The sequence below is a fragment of the Fukomys damarensis genome, unplaced genomic scaffold (assembly GCF_012274545.1).
Source record: "Fukomys damarensis isolate Sample0158 unplaced genomic scaffold, DMR_v1.0_HiC HiC_scaffold_2, whole genome shotgun sequence".
Taxonomy (NCBI): Eukaryota; Metazoa; Chordata; class Mammalia; order Rodentia; family Bathyergidae; genus Fukomys; species Fukomys damarensis.
In genome coordinates, this window is record NW_022900914.1 from 35346791 (window position 1) to 35362990 (window position 16200).

The following is a 16200-nucleotide window of genomic DNA, read 5'->3' on the forward strand; positions in this document are numbered from 1 at the left end:
ATATATATATATCTAGCAGCTGAGGACAACTTTTCTTTGTAATGTCAGTGGAAGTCACTGAATTTGCATTAAGAACACCAACTTTCCCTTCACATAATAGGTACCTTAGGGCAAGGGCAAAATTTCAGCAATATTGGCTAGACAGGGATGAAGAAATTGATTGGTCACCAACCCGACACTACATGTATCATCCAATGATATCGGTTGTAGTTAATAATACTAATGACTTTCCATTTTTGGGTTTCCAGCTTTTCTTTTCAGTTCTAAAATTCTGCCTCCATTTGTAATTATTTTAGCTGCTAGTCAAGAATCTTTTACCTAAAGTTGCTAGCTGAGGAGATACTTGAACTGGTATTTCTATTAATATGTGTAAACAATGACTCAGTGCCGTTCCTCTAATAAATCCTCCTTCTCATGAAAGAAATACAGAAGTAGTGTCTGATGTGCTTTTCATCTCAATGAGTTTTTTCCATCCTATTAAGAGCACTTAAACTGTTAAGGTGGTTAGGGATATGTTCATAACACTTACTCCTCCTGACATTTCATTTTGGAAACTTGTTACTATACAGGGGAAATCAAAACCAGTTCAATAAAATGAAATTGTAATGGTGGAAATCAAGGAGTTCTCATTGTTATGCCACAGATTTAAAGGTGTCATTTGCCATTACACAAATGCTATTATCTCCAAAACTATCACTTACATTGTGGAGAAAAATATCTAAGTCTGTCATTCTCCAATAATTCTCTGATCCTCATAGCAGGTATTCAGTCATATTCTGACACTCACTACTTGGAGTCAGTACCAGGATCTATAGATTTAAGGGCCCACGGTCCCAGAAAACCATCCTTTCAGATACCAGTCCCAAGTACAGCAGAGTAGCCCAAGTACCCACACTTTTATTCCACTTTATTAAAAATCAGAAGTTCCCTCTGCCTACACCCCTTCAAATTTGATAATTCACTGGAACAACACACAAAACTCAGTAGGAGCTGTGCTTATTGTTATGGCTTATATATATAGATGAGCCCCCCCGCAAGGTCTCATGTGCCCATGAGTGGAGCTTTGGGGAATCACTGGATCATGGGTGTATGATACTGGATTATTAGTGTGTGATCTGTTATAGGGTCAGACAAATTAGAACAATAGAGATGTGCCACACTCTGAATTAAATGGAATCCTTTATTATCATAGCTGGCATTCCAGAGCAGGTTCCAAAAACTGGACAAAGGAAAGGCAATTTGCAGCGTCCTTTTAAGAGCTCTTCTATTTGGGGAGGCCTCAATGAAAGGGGTAGCACAAGCAGAACTTCACAGGAACAGAACTTTGCTTAGTCAGTGGGGGCCAGGGGCAGTTTCACACAGTTTAATTCAAACAAAATGTCACACAAGTGTGGGGGTCTTCTGTTTACAAGGTAGAAAAGATAACTTAGTTGCAGATTTACACAGGCTTCCTGTTTACAAGGCAGTAAAGATAACATATTTGCAAATTCAAGAAAGATCCCCGCAGTCTGCCTGGCATTAACTGAGGGGACTCCCCAAGGGGCCAGGGGAAGGGGACCACCAGGAATTACTCGACTTTACATAAATGGAGTCAGGTTGGCTAACACAGATTAATCCACTGATTGGTTTAGCACGGTTGTGGGTGATGGGATTACTGAAGAGGAAAACGCTACCTGAGATGTGAGCAGCACCAAGCAGTAGGCTTTTATAGCCCAGATGGAATATAAAGGAAAAGAAGGAAAGCTGATTCCTGCTTCCTGCCTGTCTTGCCATGGACTACTTCTCCTCTGCCGTGTCCTTCTGCTATGCCACCCTGACTTGGAGCCAGATGAGTATGGACCAAAGCCTAAACTATGAGCTACAAAAAAACCTTCCCTCCTTTTATTTGTGGGTGTCAGGTATTTTGTCCCAGTAACATGAAAGTAACCTAAGATACTTTTGCTTACCAGTTTATAATAAAGGTTACAACTAAGAAACAGCCAAATGAATAAGACTGATAGGTCACCGTGTGCTAGGAGAAGCAGAATGTCCATGTTCCCAGCACTTCTACACATTGTACCAACCCAAAGCTTCCTGAACCTCACAGATCAAGAGTTTGTTTCTTAAAGGTTTTATTCCTTAGGTTTGTGTGACTAAATAAATCATTGACCATTCATGATTGAACTCAATCTCCAGCTTCCTTCTCCTTTCCAGTTTGGAGAGAGAGAGAGAAGGCTGAAAGGGCTACCATCTAAACACAGGTGTGCCCACCTCTTCCCTTGAAAAGATTGATGTAGGCCTGCCACATTCAACTCATTAGCATAAGTATGGTCACTAGGCAGTCCCAATGAACAACAAAGGAAAACACCAATCACTATGGAAATTCCCAAAGTTTTAACAGCTGTGCCATGAACCAAGAGTAAAAATCAAATATATTTTTATTATATCACATTGGGAAAAATCTTATTTATTGGCTGAAGATATTTTGCATATTTTAATATTAAATATTTTGGTTACCATCATACAGCCAGCCATAAAACATTTAAATATTCCAGAGTGTTTCTGTATTTGTTCTTTGTTTGTTTGTTTGTTTTTGTGGGTCTCAAACTCACAACCCTCCTGTTTCAGCCTCCTCAGTGCTGAGATTATAAGTGTGCACCACTACATTTACCTGGCTTATAGTGTATTTTTGACATGTCAAAAACTATATCAAACATGTAAAAACTTGAAAATTCAAAATATGTAAGGTTTTATAAGTCAGATCTTGGAAGAAGTAGGCTTATAGAAGAGAATAATCTTTGGAAAAGAGCACAACTTAGATTTTAGATGTATTCTATTTTCTATTGTTCTTATAAAATAGTGCTGGGTGCAGTGGTGCACGCCTATAATCCCAGCACTCGGGAGGCTGAGGCAGGAGGATGGCTGTGAGTTTGAGACCAGCCTGGGCTACATAGTGAGTTCCAGATCAGTCTCAGCTACATAGTGAGACCCTGTCTCAAAAAACCAAAAAAAAAAAAAAATTTTTTTATTTCCAGTTTCAGATAAATAAAATTAAACCAGAAATACAAAGGAGAGAAAAAACATCTGTTGGAGTTTCTTTTCATTAAATACTGAAGCATTTTAATGGTGAAATACAAAAATGGACATAGTATGAAAATATCTCCAAATAAATCATAATTGAAATGTGATCTTCACCAATAGATGACATGTTTACATGTGCAGAAGGTATTTATGCAACTTTGATCCACAATTATCTGTGTCTGTCACTTACATATTTACTAAGGCCATCAAAAATGCACAGCAAATTACTCAACCATGAAGAATACATTCACATGTTGTGGTTGCTAATATAATGCACAGTGCTGAAAGGTAGAAGTCAAATGCTCTGTTAACCTTGGAAAGAGCTTAATGTTTAATTATCTAATTATCTAAAATTAAAAATTACCTAAAATTTTAAATTTGTAATTCCTTTCAGATTTTTTTTTTTAGACAGATCTCACTTGGTAGTTCAATCTGGCCTTGATCTGATAATCCTCATTCCTTATCCTAAGTGCTAGAACAATAAGTGTTTGCCATTGCACCTGGCTTCCTTCCTATATTTTTAAAATACATAAATAATTTCTGGACCCCAAACTGGATCTTTATTCCTGCTCAGAATTGTGGAACCAAGAACAACATTGAGTATTAATTGAGCAATGGAGGAAATTTTTATCCTGGGTGAAAAGTGGAACTGGGAGGCCATATGTGGTGGCACAATGTTATCCCAACATTCAGGAAACTGAGGCAGAAGAATTGCTGTGAGATCAAAGCCAGCCTGAACCACATAGTGAGACCCTGTCTCAAAAAAAAAGGGGGAGATAAACTTGAAAATAACTTCTCCCCAAGTTGGGGTTTGGGAGGTTTTAGACAGACCATCTAATACCACTTAGCTGCTGTTACTCTTCTTATTTAGGTATTACTTTTATTTAGAACTCAGAGAGATATATAGACTAATACAGGGGAAGGAGTCCAAATGTCTTCTCTGGGAATAGGCGTTTTCTGACAATTCAGCCACCATCTGTTTTTGTACCTTTTCTGTTTCTTTCTGGCTGTTATCATGGCAACTGGCAACTGTCTTGGGAGTATTATATAGCATGGGATTATACAGCTTTTTATTTTATTTATTTATTTATTTTGGTACCGGGGATCAAACTTAGGACCTTGCTCTTGCAAGGCAGGTGCTGAAACCACTGAGCTAAATCCCCAGCCCTAACATGGGTTCATAATAAAGGTAGAAATTGTCTGTAGCAGATGTCTCACATCAATCTAGTTTCATCTGGCCCACCTAACAAGGAACCTCTTGCCTATGGGTATCTTGTCCTCAGAGATAAGTAAAATTGGGGTAGGACAGAAATTTAGCTACATCAGGTAAGCAGTACAAGATTAAGGGAGAGTAGCAGTAATAGTTTCTAAAGACTTTGTGAGTTGTGAAAATAGAGTACTTTGTTCAGTAATGTACTGAATAAAATTTTCATATTAATTTCATATGGTTCTGCAGAATTTTCTCAATTTACCTTCACTTTACATATATTGTAGGTTAATTGCTATATAAAAATTTCAGGAGATAATAGTAATATCATCTAAGCAATAATATCACAATGCTTTTACTTTGCTATGGCAGTTATTTAATAGTAGCTGATTTTAGCAGAGATAATTCCTTGCTAAAACTGGTTCGTTTTTATCAATGTTTCATTTTATGCACATATTAAAAATTAATGCACAAACTTGGGAACATATTACATTGTGATTTTTTTCTAAGAATTATGCGGTCCTATCTTCTTAAAGGGATAAATTATCAAACGTGTACTGGACAACAGTAATAGAAACTATAACTGCTATATGGTCAAGGATAACTCCAATTAATACATTGTTCAGTGGAGCTAGACACCTAGCTAATCCTAGTAGGAGGTCAGACTCATTGATTGCTGTCTTTCTGGATATGGGCAAAAATGAGTGAGATGAAACCAGTAATTCATTAATTTCAGTATAAGAAGAACTGTCATCATTTTTATCAGTTAAACTCAAGTGTAGCTTTCACCCTTACAGGCTACCTCAACAACTAGCATTACCATTAATATTAGTTGAGTTACCTAAAAGAATTATTTCACTTCTATTCTACTTGAATTCTGTGCAGTATTACATTTTGCTTGATGAACATGTTTTGAGTGTTCACAACAGGCGAGGCCCTGTGTTTGGTCCTTGGAAATGAAAGAGGAATACAGTCATGATCCTTGCCTTTGAAACTGTGTAGCTTGCTGTGAGCACTGGCACAAGCTTCAGTGATACTGTGTTCCAGTTGGGACTTTTGTTGGGTTTCTTAAGAGACCCATTGAAGGTTGCGTGAGAGAAAAGGGCGACCACTGATAAGTGTATAAATGCTTTGTTGCACTAGAAACTTAAAGGCAGGGATCAGGGAAGATAGCAGGAAGATCCCAGGTGGGTCTGTGTTTTCTTGGTATCCTGCTGACACCTTGATTTTTACTCAGTGAATTAATTGTACTTCAGCTTTCCCGACTTGTAGAACTCCAGGTGATGTATTTATGCTGTTTGAAGCTACTGTTGGTGGTAATTCATTAGTCACAATAGGACTCTAAAGCATAAGTTAAACATCTATTTTTATCCTAAGAGTGGCTATATCCAAATTTTAAGACTATTTTTGCTTCTATTTCTGTCAGTATCAAGAATATAAAGGAAACTATGAAGTCCTCTCAGGTGTTAGAAAAAGATTTGTATGCAATTAGTTTCTGACATCATTTTTCAATCTCAGGTATGTGTGTTCGAAACAACCCAACTTTAAAATTCAACTAATTATTAACTTTTTTATTATGAGGCAAGGTAATTTTTTTTCTAGAGTCAAACAAGCTCTGCTATCAATCTAAGCTTTACTATTGCCTGGCTATGCAACCGTGGTCAAATTATATATACTTGTTAAGCCTATTGTCCTTACATTTTACATTTAAAATCGGTTGATAATACAAATATCTACCTCATTATTATTTTATATTAAATTAAATGGTGCATGAAAAGCATCTGGCACTTAGTAATCATTCAATAAGCATGAAATATCATTCTCTTCCCTTTTGGGAATTATTTTTTGACTTTGCACTAAGTATTTAAATCATATTATCATACATTTTCAGGTATATCAACCAAAATTTATTTAAGCAGGTTTTCATTGTTCAGCACTTCACTTATTTTATTAAAATCAACTTCTTACTGATGAATATCCTTTCAAGTAAATTTCTGAGAAAGAATAAGTTGGTGGTATATTTTGTGAGTCCTTGCATAGAGTGAGAAAGCATTCTGTCACCTTTAAATGTAAATGTTAGCTTGGCTAGGTATAGAATATTAGAATGTTTTACATTTTATACTTGAAACTTTCTGTCTTCAGGCATTCAGTTTTTAGAAAGGATACTTTTGATGCAAACATGAAACTTTTTTCTTATGTTCAGCCTTTTAAAAGAATTTAAATGAAGAAATTTATTCGTGCAGGTAAATTACCTCCTGTGCTTTCCTTGATAAATAGTTCTCTGCCTATTCCCTTTACTTTTTCTAAATTAATTATGTGGGCTCTTGAGCTATGGTGCCCTCTCTGTGACTTACGAATCTTTTTCTGGGACAAGTTGCTTAAACTTAGCCTCATTTTATTCATGTGTGAAGCAGAGAATAGAACAGTATCCATTTTTTCTCTTTTTAAGACAGGATCTCACTGTGTAGTTTAGTTTAGGCTGGCCTCAAACTCACAGTGATCCTCCCGCCTCAGCCTCCCTCGTGCTAGGATCACAGGCATGCGCTAGGCTTCAGTACCCATTTTATAGTCTTGTTGTGAAGATAACATTTGTTTCTCTCTAGCATAAGTATTTAACAAAGATGAACTATTATTGATAGCATTTTTATCATCATATTCTCTTTGAGCCTTTTTTTGTGGTTGTTTTGTCTTGAGATGGGATCTCACTTCATTGCCGAGGTTGCTCTTGAACTTCTGGGCTAAGTGATCCTCCTGTGTAGCTGGCTCTACAAGCATCCTCCATGGCCCTTTCTGGAACTTCTTACTTACAGAGACTGCATTATGTGTTGTAATTTAAGAATAGCATTTTCAATCTAAATTTAATTTTTATAGACACCGTGTTTCCTAGACTATCACTGAAAAAATGAAGTGGAGATTTCTGAAAATGTGCTACAATTACTTGAAATAAATCTGCTTTTAGTCCCCTCAGAGGACAACTGTATTAACTTTTCAAGCAGCTTTCTGCCCTGGAAATATTTTCATTTATTTGATGATTTTTGTTTATTCAACTTCATATAATCAGACATTTTACTCAGTTGAGGGAGTTGCTATAAGATTGGTCAATAGTTATATGGATTTTTCTAACTCTTGATTCCAGGCAAGGAGGAAAGAAAATGTTTTCATTTTCTGTGGCTTAATTTTGCTAGTCCCAAGTGGATACAGAGAGCAGCACAAGAGTTCCCAGAGGTAGTCAAGTCACATGAGAGAAATTCGCTGCTTTGATAAGAGAGTTCCCTTCCACAGGTGTAGTGAACTGAGCACCTGTCCCTGCCTGTCCCACATGACATGACTGATCTCATCATTGCCCACCTTAGTGGTTGTCCTACTGGTGGACACAAGGACCCTGGCTAAAGTTCTCTTATGTACCCTCCATTAATCACCCCAGTCAACCTGATGCTCAACTTATGTTCAGAGATCAGATTTTATAGAAGTGGGTCAGTCCTGTTCTCTTATTTCTCAAGTGAATCTTTCTTATTTTCAATCACAAGTGTGAAGTCACAGACTACTTGCTAGGGCCCTCATCTGCACTAGATTTTACAAGCACTTTCCTTTAATGGAGCTTCTTCATGGACTTTTCTGTTATGCTTTACTCTTAAAGATTTCTTTTTCATTTTTCCCACTAATTACACCTTTTTGATCAATTCCTTGGGGCCTAGGAATATTAAATATATGTGCTTGCATTACTTTTTATAATGGAAAGCTCCCCATTTATTGTGGGAGAGTCTTGCTTTCCCAATGCACTGACATTAGTAGATATGAAGTATGTGATTAAATATACAATGTCTTCTTGAAAGAGAAGTCAGTTACCTTTATTTCTTGCTAATGATAGTAAAGCTACTCTCCTAGATCTGTTTTTAAATTCCCATTAAACAAATAAATAGCCAAAATTCCATGAATTTTTAAGCTTCTACTTGATAATTATATGAAAATATTCTTAGCACATATGCTGTCATAATAGAAGCAACAAATATATAGAAGATAAATCTCATATGTAGAGGTACAAGATCCCAACAACGAATGTAACTGTGCTGTATCCCTAAAATGTACCAATAAACTCAATTAAAGCTGAAAAAAAAAGAAAATATATTTTTAAAGAGCAAATACTTTAAAGCCATTAAATTAAGCACAGTTGTTCAATGATAGCAAATGATTTATTTGGTTCATCTTACCTTGTTAATTTTAAAAGATTTCCATTTTATGAATCATGTACGTGTTTCCCCACTTTTCAATATTCAAGCTCCATTTGTGGCAAAGAATTTCTAGATTATTATGTGCCTGAAATTTACATTTAAAGAGATAGTTTTTCATTTATAAATATACTGTGATATCATAATAAGGAATTATACCTTTTAAAAATTGTAATACATCTGTATAAAATCTGATCTGCCCTTAAGGCCCCCTAAATGTACATCTGACTCCTCTGATTCTTCTAGATAAAAATACTGATCTATGTTGAGAAATTATTTCTAAACTTTCATGTAGTTGATTTATTTTATAGGAGGGGTTTGGCTGAGAACCATGCTTTGATTGTATTTTAACTTCCCTGAGTGACTCAGGTACATCTGACCACTTCCAGGTATGAGGGTGTGAAGGGCAGGTTCCCATCTTCTTGCAGGTTTTGTTCTGTCTGCCTGGAATGCTTCCTGAGACCTGGAATGCCCTGAGACCCCGCCAGCACTTCCATCAAATATTTAAAATAGCCCTTTAAATGCATTTGTTAGCAGATTATTAAGCATAATTCAGGCAAGAACTAGGTCTTTCTCAAATCAGATGGTTTTTTGTTTTGTTTAGTTTTTTTTTTTTTTTTAGTGCTTTTATAGGTGTTTGCTTGAGACAGGGTCTTGTTATGTTATCCAGAATGGCCTTGAACTTCCTATGCAGTCCAGTCTGGTCTCAAAACAATTCCTTGAGTAAGCATATAGGGGCAGTCAAAATTTGTTTGGTTTGGTTTGGTTTTTGCCTTATTTCTCTAGTGCTTTGGGTTGAACATGAGGGCTTGTGTATGCTAAAAAGTATTCTACTGCCAGGCTACAGGCACAGCCCTTCAAATTTGTACCTTAAAAACATCTATATTTTGAAAAAGTATTTGTGGAATCAAGTACTAAATAATGTGACCATGTTAAACATTAGAACAAGAAAGGGAAGTTTTTAACATTGCTACCACCAACTAAATGACACTACGAATACCAGTAGCTGTTAGTATGCTAAGTGTCCAGGAGCGCCTGCTTTAAGGCTAATCAATAAGCACCTCTTTACTTTTCGAGAAATCTAATAACAGCATAAATTATAAACACTATGTAATGTTGATATTAGTTAAAATTTAGAAATGACTCACTCATAACAGGCCTTCACAGCAAAGGAGATAAAGAGAAGTGAGACAATTACCCAGGAAATCGGGGTATATAATAGGATTGGAAAGTTTTTATTTAAACAGCAGTAAGTGTACATTTAAGCCACCTTTGATTTTCAAATTAACAAAATGAATTGGGATTCCAGTTATCTCGGAATCGCACAGTGCTCCTGGTTACCTAGGTCCAGTGAAGACTCTTTAACAAGTACTTCTCAATCATGGCAGCAGATTAGCACCACTTGCGATTTGTTCATAAAGCTGAATTTTTGAGAACCAGGACATCTAACCAATTCTCAGCACTATGCTAATTCCTTCATTGTTCAGAGTGAAGAGTGAATAAATAATATTTCAAGAAATAGAGAAATGACTACATTCTACGAAATTACCAAAGAACAGCCAGAAAACAATATAATTCTAAAATCCAAAACTTTTGACTTTTAAAAGAAATTCATACTTTTGGAAAGAAGAAAACAACTTGCATGTTTTATGTGTTCTTTGTCCTATTAGTCTGGTTTACAGTCTGTATGTATGATAATTAACTTTGTAAAGTCTTATAGATAAATGAATCTGATACTGGGAAAATAAAAGGGGTGAAGAAGAAAGAAGTGAAATGTGTTATGTACGTGTGTACCACTTCTCTACTGTGAATGTAATTGTTATGTACCACAAACATGTACTAATAAAAGTTTAAAAAAAGAAAACAAATATGCACAAAATAAAAAATGCAAAACATTAAGGATGGATTAAAAACAAACAATTAAAATGAACAAAGGTAAGTACAAAAGTAAGGGACATACCTAATAAAAATATTCAAACGTGGAAGGTCCGTAGGAAGAAAATATTGAAAAACTGCTTAAGGGCATTTTTTGAAGTAGTAGACGACAATACTGATTGACAACAGAAATCTTGTCAACTAAAGTATGGCACTATCATGTAGTCAAATATTACAGGGCCATTAAAAATTTAGATTGTTTTCTAACTACCGACATGGAATATTATATTGTTACATGATAAAGACAAGGTACTGATTATTGTATAAAATATGTTACACTTCGTGTAAAAGGTAGAAAAATAAATGACCTATGTAAACACACATACATATAATGTATATACATGTATAGGCATTTGTATATAGTATTATATAAATATGAATAAAGTATCTCTGGAATGGCTCATAAAAATCTTTGGTTGCTTCTGACAAACAGAGTTTGTACTAAGAGATTTACTTCCATTGTATAACTTTTTGTACAATAGAACATTTTTAAAGGTGAATGTGTTTTTTAAAACAAAATCTCTTCAATAGGACTGGGATTTAGCTCAGTGGTTCCACTGCCTGCCTTTCAAGTTCAAGGACCTAAATTCACTCCCCGGCACAACAAAAAATCTCTGAAATTCCTACAATTAAAGCTTTCAGGTCGGGAGTGGTGACACACACCTGTAATCCCAACACTGGGGAGGCTGAGGCAGGAGGATTGCTGTGAGTTCGGGACCAGCTTCGACTACATAGTGAGTTCCAGATCAGTCTCAACTACAGAGTGAGACTCTATCTCAAAAAAAAAAAAAAAAAAACCCAGAAAACAAAAAGAAAAACTTTCATGGTCTAGTGTAAAGCATGTGGACCTTAATAAAACCACTTATAGCAAAAGATCTTAATATATTTTGTTTCAGGAACTTTTGTTTCAGGAACCTCTCCTAGGCTAGGAGAGCCTTGCTTCTACTCTTCACAAGCTTCTCAAGTTTTTCAGAAAGATAAAATACATAGGACTACAAAGGTAATAAAATTTATTAAAAGTAGTTTTTAAATACTTAAGAGATGTTAGATCTGCCATTGGCTTTCAAAACAGCCCAACTTTTGTAACAGTGATGAACATAAATATCAGAGATCTACAACAGCTTTATTGATATAAAAACATCTTCAATTTCATTGATAGAAAAAATCTCAATCATGATAATAGTATGTAGTTTATTATGTAATTAGACAAAATGCTAAGTTACAGTTAGAATGAGTGAAAATAAAGATGTGGGTGGTTGTTTTTTTTCTCCTTTGTAAATTTACAGACTTGCTTCCAACACTGATCCACAAACCCCCATCAATGAACACTTTTTTTGGTAAGAGGTCCTTTGAGCTTAAATTTTTTCACATTCAAAATTTAAAAATTAATACCGACCTTTGTCATGTTTCATGACTAACTAAAATGTTACTTAGAATTTTTCTTAATTTTAATTTATAAGTACATTTGGAATATTTGCTTTCTCTAAGATAAAACAAACAACAGGTTAGTCTTTTAAAACATTATGTACGTTTAGTTTGAATTGATATGTATACTAACATATGAAATAAGGACGATACCAATTACCCAGTAAATCTGTCTTCCATGTAGTACATATCTGTTAATACTGATTCTAGTCTTAGCATTATTGTGATATAATTTCCTCATTTTTCTTCATTTCAAAATCAGAGGATTATATTTTTGACATTTTCTTTGCTTTTCTATTATGTACAAATCTTGACCAGTGGCATCTTCCACCTTCTCCACAGTATTACAGATGGCTACTGAAATTTATGTCATTTGTTTCTATGTAGTATTGGTAATTAATCCTAGAGAGTGTGATTGAAAGAAATTGTTCAAGTTCCAATATCCCTGACTTTTAAACAATCATTGGCTTTCCTTTTGTCTCAATTATAAAAACTGTTAATACTTTAAACCCTCAAGATGCAAAATATCCACATGAAACCCTTAATCAGTCAGAATGTTGGCAAATTATACCTTCATGCTATCCATATTGAGTACCCATTACTCCTGGACATAGCACATTAACTGACTCATTAGCTATTTCAAACCATATGGACTTGGGTTTGGGTGGGTCATTCTCATAATATCCTGAGGTGAGTTTCCTAATTATTGCAATTATGTGATCTCAGTCATGAGGCCAGGCTCACAAAATAGTGTCAGTGCCTTTGGAATGGGTGTCAATGCACCCAGACAATGACTGAGATGAGCAACATGCTCTTTGGTTGTTATAAGTCCCTCGATACCCTAAAAGTAATTACTTGAAAAGTTCTGAGAATCGACCAAAAAATAGTGTGACAATTGAGTAAGCACGGAAGACTACAATGCTCAACAGTATAGACTAGAGCTACACTTGAATGAGAGAAAACACTGAATGTCTCAATGTTGATGATATTTAAGACATAAAGTTCCTAACATAAATTTTGTAAAGCAGTTTAAGCATTTTATATTTAAAACAAACAAGCAAGTGTAAAAAATCCCATTGTCCATGAGAAATTCTGTTATTGGCATTATAAAATAAATACAAGAGCTCAGAAGTTCATACACCAGAGGTTAAGGGAGATAACATGTTTTTTAATAAGTGACGTTTTATTGTGGTAAACTATACATAAAGTAAAAGTTGCCATTTCTCTCTCTCCTTTTGGGGGGGCTTTAGATTTTGGAGACAAGTTTTCACTATGTATCCCATGCTGGCCTCAAACTCCCAGTGATTTTTCCTGCCTCAGCCTCATGAGTGCTAGGATTACAGGTGAGTGTCACCATGCCTGGCCCAATTTTACCATTTTAAATTGTACTGTTGTGGCATTGTGTGCATTCTCATTGTACTACGATATCACTATCACCTATCTTCAGAACTTTTTCATTTTCTCAAACTGAAACGAAGCCAATTAAACAATAATTTCCCAATCCTCCTTTCTGGCCTAGGCCCTTGATAAACTTGGCTGCTCTGCATACCTTAGGAAGTTAAATTATGAAATATTTATCCTTTTGCAACTTACTATACTACTTAACATAATGTCTTCAAGGTTCACACATGTTTTCAAATTTTCTTCCTTTTCAAGGATGAATAATATTCCATAGTGTATGTGTGTGCATCTATCTGCATAATTTCATATTGGATTTTATGCATCCATTCAATTGTCAGTGAACACTTGTGTTTTCTTTGGTGATTATGAATAATGCCATTATGTATATGTATGTATAAATATCTGATTAAGTCCCTACTTTCAGCATGTCTTTTTTTTTCAGTGCTGTAGATCAAATTCAGGGCTTCATGTATTGATTCTGAAATTTAATTTTTAAAGCATAAAATGGTAAATGTGCATTTTCAAAGCCTGTCTATTGCCTAAAGCTACCAACTACAATTAAAATAAAATATCTGCAATTAAAATGATTATCAGTTTGAAAGTGAAATGGTGGAAAGTCCCCAAAGCTTAACACTTCCTTTCGTGTTTCTGGCTTCTTTATATACTAGCCAAAGATTAGAGAAAGATTAGAAATCAAAGATTTCTGTTTCTGAGCCACTTTAATATATATATATGAATTAGCACTGTTAAGCTTGGCAAGATAGATCAGTTGAGGACAACAATGATAACTATTACAGTCTTAGTATAGAAGCTTTGGAAGAGAGGGGTCATAATCAGGGTGACAGAGCAACTAAACTATCAAAATATGAGTTTCCTGGAAAAGAAAAGATGTTTGTAATCCCACAACTACATACTAATGGTGCACAATTATTAGCTGATTGAGAAATGTGTTTGAACCTCAAGAAACTCAAGAGATGGAGAAGCAACAGACCAACTCCTGAAATAAACACAGATTTGGGCTAGAACTGTGGTCAGTGTGAATCAATCTTAAGTTTGATAAGCATCATTCACATCTGTGAACAGGTTGAGGACTCAGTAGCAAATATTTCCAATTACAGATGAAAATGACAGGCTTGGAAAACAGGAATTAATAGATGTTTTGTGTCGTTTAGTCAGAGGAACTAAATTAAAGCACTTGGTAGAGTGAAACTTCAATTGGGCTGAAAGCCTAAATTCAATAGATTTACAATGCTCAGTAATAGACCACTGTAGAGAAGTCCATTGGCTTTAATACTTCTGAGTTTACTTTTAATGGGAAAGAGAACGGTGGCCTTCGTGATATTTATTTTGGAATTGTATATTCTTCTAAAATTGTGCCTGTCCAATTTTATTCCTAACTAGTCCAACCATAGATCCATTTGAAGCAAATCACTTACCTCTGGTATGAGAGCCAACGTACCCAACAGACATTTTATTTTAAGATTCTGATGCTGTCAGACATGACTCCTAAAATACTAAGGCTTTAAGATATTACACAAGGCATCACAAGACATACTGCCCATGCTTCCCATGCTAAATTTAATTGGTAGTGTCATAGCACTTTTATTAGAAGTCTAAATCATTTATGGAGCTTAGAGTTATCTGAAAAAATTCAAATATAAAGAAAAATATTGGGGCCGGGGATTTAGCTCAGCGGTTCGGTGACCTGCCTCGCAAGCACAAGGACCCGAATTCAATCCCCGGTACCAAAAAAAAAAAGAAAAAAAGAAAAATATTTCCCAGAAGCCACATGTAATTGTGGGTATAGGTCTTGTTTTACCTGAATGAGTACTGGCCTATAGAATAAAGGTAGAAGGCTGTATTGTAGCCTTTTTTTCTGGGCAGAGGATCTCCTATATGACCTCTCTTTATTGATCTCATGTCCTTAATCCCATTTTACAGTGAACGTTATAAGCAGTTTATTCAAGTGTTTCAAAGCATCAGTTCTATCATTAGACTTCCTGGGTTTAAATTCTGTTTCTACTGGTTCCAAGTTGTATGACTTCAGGCAAGAACCTAATCTGCTCAGAGTCTCAGGTTAATTAATAGTAAAATAGGAAAAAGAGGCATATTTGTTTTGAACTATTATTACTACCCATTACTATTGTTATTACTTAGACAGTAGTTTCATTCTTTCATTTGACACCTTAAGAATTCAAAGCTAATGAGACTTCTCAAACGGAAGAACCAAATGAAGATGACAGGCTGTGGCTTTGGTTTGCTTTGCTTTGCTTTTTTATTTTTAGAGTTTGCTCTTGTTTTAATCTTTTTTAAAATTGTCTTTTTATCTACCTTTATATTTTTGCTCAATCATGAGACCTGTGGACTGAATGGATCCTTTAGCTGGATGCTTCACCTTGGTGTACATTAAGTTTGGTTCAGTTTATCGAAGACAGGGTGCACGTGGAATGGTTTTCATAGAGAAGGTGAGCTTCTGCTAAGAGCCTCCTGCCTGAGCTTTGCAGCTCATTGGCTACAGTATCAATCTTTCCAACTATTGCTTCCTTTATCTATCCTTGCTCCCACACTCCCAGTTCCTTTTCATCTAATGTATAACATGTACAAAGCATTCAGTAATCTGTAATGGTCCCTGTAATTTCAGTACAGATGACTATTCCTCGTGCATTAAATAGTGTTCTATAAAATCATCTGTAAATAAAATAAAATGTGTCTCTACTGGGGGATTTTTAATACTTTAATACTTCAAGTATTGCAAACTTTTCTTCTTTCAACATACTCAGTCTCACTTGCGCCATTCCATCATTGAGATATACAAAATGAAAGTTGCCCAGCACATTTTCCCTTCTCATATACTAATGGCATTGCTCCTTCAAGTGCAATGTTTGGATGTTTTGCTCCAAATTCCTGGTGACCATCTTCCAAGTCATTTTATAAACACTTCTACCT

General features: G+C 35.3%; 1 pseudogene; it reads right to left on the bottom strand.

Annotated features, from left to right (window-relative positions):
* LOC104856487 overlaps positions 1-731 on the bottom strand; it is a 1994-nt pseudogene extending 1263 nt beyond the window's left edge.
* Positions 732-16200: the final 15469 nt, after the last annotated feature.